The sequence below is a fragment of the Balaenoptera ricei genome, chromosome 21, assembly GCF_028023285.1.
Source record: "Balaenoptera ricei isolate mBalRic1 chromosome 21, mBalRic1.hap2, whole genome shotgun sequence".
Taxonomy (NCBI): Eukaryota; Metazoa; Chordata; class Mammalia; order Artiodactyla; family Balaenopteridae; genus Balaenoptera; species Balaenoptera ricei.
In genome coordinates, this window is record NC_082659.1 from 13,475,185 (window position 1) to 13,479,307 (window position 4,123).

At 42.7% G+C, this 4,123-nt stretch overlaps 1 long non-coding RNA gene across 2 annotated transcripts in view; it reads left to right on the plus strand.

Annotated features, from left to right (window-relative positions):
• The window catches only part of LOC132356458 (uncharacterized), a 52,260-nt gene that overhangs the window by 41,384 nt on the left and 6,753 nt on the right, over window positions 1-4,123 (plus strand). The gene's annotated exons all lie outside the window — the stretch shown is intronic.

Sequence of the window (4,123 nt, forward strand, 5' to 3'; positions counted from 1 at the left end):
ATTTTTAAAAGTTCCCTAAAAGCAAAGGTTTATAAACAAAACCACATTTTATCACATTATCTTATACTATACTCCTGCACATGGAATCTCATTTCAGCAAAACAGTGCCCATAGGGAGGAGGACACATCCAGCATTCTCACCCCTTAGTTCCATGACCTCAGTTCCAAAATGGTCTTTCGTACTACTTCATTCTTCAACTTAATCAGTCACATCTTTTTCATGATTGAATTTGCCCCACGTCCCATCCATTCTCTGACTACAATCTGCTTATTGTTCCACTACTTGTACGATGAGGGTTCTTCAAATTCATCAGGACCATCAGGCCACGGACCACTCTTCTTATTCCCTAAAATTACCCCCCTTCTGTGTTCATTGCCCTGTCTCTCCAGCTTAGCTTCCATGGTCCATCAGTTGAGTAGTAACTCATTTTGCAGTCTCCTGAAATCCATGGCTCCTCTTTTTTTTTTTTATAAATGTGGGCAAATACCCAAAGTTGGATGAAGCCAACACATACCAAGCAGCTGAATGTTCCTAGATAAAACCCCACAACAGGGCAGGCTGGTACCACTGTGATTCACCATTGCTGGTTTCAACTGGGTCCTAAACACTGCCCAGCGATCTCACTAAACTTCTCCAGTCAACTCACTCTCCAGCTCTTGACGATGATGGTTTCAAAGCTTCCTTATCCTTCTAACCCTTTGAACAGTTAACTTTGAGCAGAGTCATTGTCTTCTACTTCTTAAAAATTAGAGAGTATTATAACCTCCTGCTACAAAACTTACAAGCCTAGCTTTATTCACACCCAGCTTCTCATATTTCCTCCTGTTAAAAACAAACAAAAAGCACACCTCCTCTCTGCATCCCCACAATTAGCTCAGATTTAACCCTCTCTCATTTCTTAGGAACCCTACACTGTCAATTACTTTTCCCTCCAGTATTTTCAGTCTTTTTCCTGACTGGATTCTTGCCATCAGCATTTAACATGCTCAAATCTCTCACACAACACAACATTTCAACTCACTTCCCCCTCTAGCTACTTCTTCCCCCCAATCCTGCCCTTCCTTCGAAGCCAATTTCTCAAGTTTTCTATACTTTTAATTTCCGTTTCCTCACTTGGCACTCATATATCAATCCTCTCTAAGCTGGCTTCTGCCTCAATATTTGCACAGAATCCCCTTTGTCAAGATCACCTGTAACCTCCTGTCACAAATCCAATGCATATTTCAAATGTTCATTTTCTCTGAATTTTCAGTAGTTCGTCCCAGCAGGCCACTTCCTTGGGAAGCAGTTTCTTCCCTTGGCTTTCTCACCCTATACTCTCCTGTTTTCCCACCTTCAGCCCTGGCAGTCCTTTTCGGTCTCCTTTCCTGGGTCCCTAGATGCTGGAGCCTCTTCCCGTTGCACCAGTACTCTGTCCCTAGGCGGGACCTGTAGGTACAGCACCCTCAAGGCCCCGCTCTGCTCCACCTCCCCGTCAGCCTCACCTGCTCTCCTGCCGACTCCCCTCCACCCACAGTGGCCTCCTCAATGCTCCTTAAACCTGCCAGGCAGAAATGAGTCTTTGGAAATATTTCAGTAAAATCAGTGAATTGGCCAAACATGCTTCCCACTTGGGAAACTGTATATGAGGCTGTTAGGTCCCTGAGCTGACATTTAAGTCACCTAAAACCAAAGCATAAGGTGTAGATCAGACATTGGCCTCTTAGCTCAAACACGCTACTTAATAGCTTTTGCACCAACTTTAAATCTGGAAGAACATTTTCTTGAAAGGGAGATGCTTTCTTTGTCTGAACATCCCTAAGCATGTCAGTTCCTCAGTTCTTTCAATTATCAATGTAGCAGACGGTAGAGATTCTGTGCACAAAAATTCTTTGATGGATATTTCTTGGTCTGCCTCATCATGTGATAATGTATTACAATCGTATTGCAAAGGATAAGGATGGAACACCTAGAGAGTGAATTAAGAAACGAATGTGAATAGTCTAGTTTGCTCCTTGAGCTATAAAAAGCTGATGCTGAGTATTACTTTAGGCTCAAGTTCTAATATCAAGTATGTTACGATTTCTCAACTAATACCTACAGAGGTTGAAGCAAAGAAGAAAATAAACAAGCTAAACAAAATCCTGCAACATGGCTATGGACGGCTGTGGCATCCCTTCCAGCCCTACCCCCGTAAGGATCCACGTCCTCATTCCTGAAAGTTTTGTGCCATCCCCATCCCCCCTTGGTTTGATTCCATTTTTGAAGCCAGGTAATACATTGACATGGTTCCAAAAAGTCAAAATGATATAGAAAAGTCAACACAAAAGAAATTTCACTTCCATCCCTGTCCCCATCCACCATTTACATTTGTATTAGTTTCCTTTATCCTCCTGGTGTTACTTTATGCATATTCTTATACTCTCCCCACCCCCTAGTCCTTTTTTACACAAATTACAGCATACTGTCTATAGCGTTCTGTGTTTCATCCTTTCACACCTGATCATACATGCTGGAGATCTTTATCAGTTCAAGAGGGTCCTCCTCATTCTGTTTTATAGCAAGTCGTGTTCCACTGTGTGGATGTATCAGCGTATCTAACCTATCTTTTTTACAGCTGGGTTGCTGTATTAAAACAATGCTGAGGGGCTTCCCTGTTGGTGCAGTGGTTAAGAATCTGCCTGCCAATGCAGAGGACATGGGTTCAAGCCCTGGTCCAGGAAGATCCCACATGCCACGGAGCAACTAAGCCCGTGCGCCACAACTACTGAGTCTACGCTCTAGAGCTCACGAGCCGCAACTACTGAGCCTGTGTGCCACAACTACTGAAGCCCGGGCACCTAGAGCCTGTGCTCTGCAACAAGAGAAGCCACCGCAGTAAGAAGCCTGTGCACCGCAAGGAAGAGTAGCCCCCGCTGGCCGCAACTAGACAAAGCCCGCACACAGCAACGAAGACCCAACACAGCCAAAAATAAATAAATAAAATAAAATAAAAAAACCCAAAAAAACCAAAAAACAATGCTGAGGTGAATAATTGTGTATATACTTTTGTACATGTACGGGTGTATGGGTAGTTTGAGCTCCAAGACCTGAGATTGACACTTCAAGAGTAAATAATTGGATACATATTGCCGGATTCTCCTCCACACGCCGTTGTGCGCTCCCACCAACGGGGGATACATTTCCCCACAGCTCAGCCAACAGAATGTTGTCAAATGAGGTCTTTTGTCTGTCTGCTAGATGACAGATGATACCTTAGTTTAATCTGCATTTCTCTTGTGATGATTAAGATTTTCATCTGAGGTGTAAGGGGCATTTGGTCTTTTTCTGTGAACTGTTCATGGCCCTTAGTCCATTTTTCTATTGGGTTCTTGGCCTTGGTATTTTTCTTTTTAATATTGAAGACTTCTTTATTTAGCAGAGATTAGAATGGGCTCTACTGTCAACGTACTACAGAACTATAGCTTTAAAAAGGTCTTAAAGGAGTTATTCATGTCACCCTCTACTCCTTGGAAACAGGAATCCCCTAGTCCCAATTAGGAGAATTTTATTAGTTTTCTGACTTAAAAGTAATGTACATTCACTATAGAAATACTGGAAGAAATGTAAACCACTCATGTTTGCACTTTCTCATATTTCTTTTCTAAGTACGTAAAACACAAAGGGGACTTCTTCCCCTGTCACAGCTCCTCTCCCAGAGCTGACCATCTGGGAACATCATAGGTTTTTTCCATCCCCCCCCCCCCCCGCCCCAGTTCTTCCCCCCACCCTCTATTCGCCCTACTAAAAATTTATGGGTTGAAAATGATTCATTTCAGCAATATCCTTTATACTGTGCTACTCCCCATTCCTCAAAGCAAGGAAACAAACAAAAGTATGGTCATATTTAGGGGCTGTGATCTCTGCAAACTTAGTATCCTTCCTGGCACCATGGTAACTTTAGAAATGGTCTTCTGAGAGGGACCTGGGAGAAAAGGAAAGCTGCTTATCCTATTCGGTAACTTGCTACCATCTCAAAGTATTTGATTAAAGGGTCCTGTTGCATCTTCTCTGGCCCTTCCAAATCAAACGCTTGGTTAAAAATATTTTAATTTCAGTGAGTAGCACATCAGAAACAACAACAAGAAAAACTTGAATGTGATG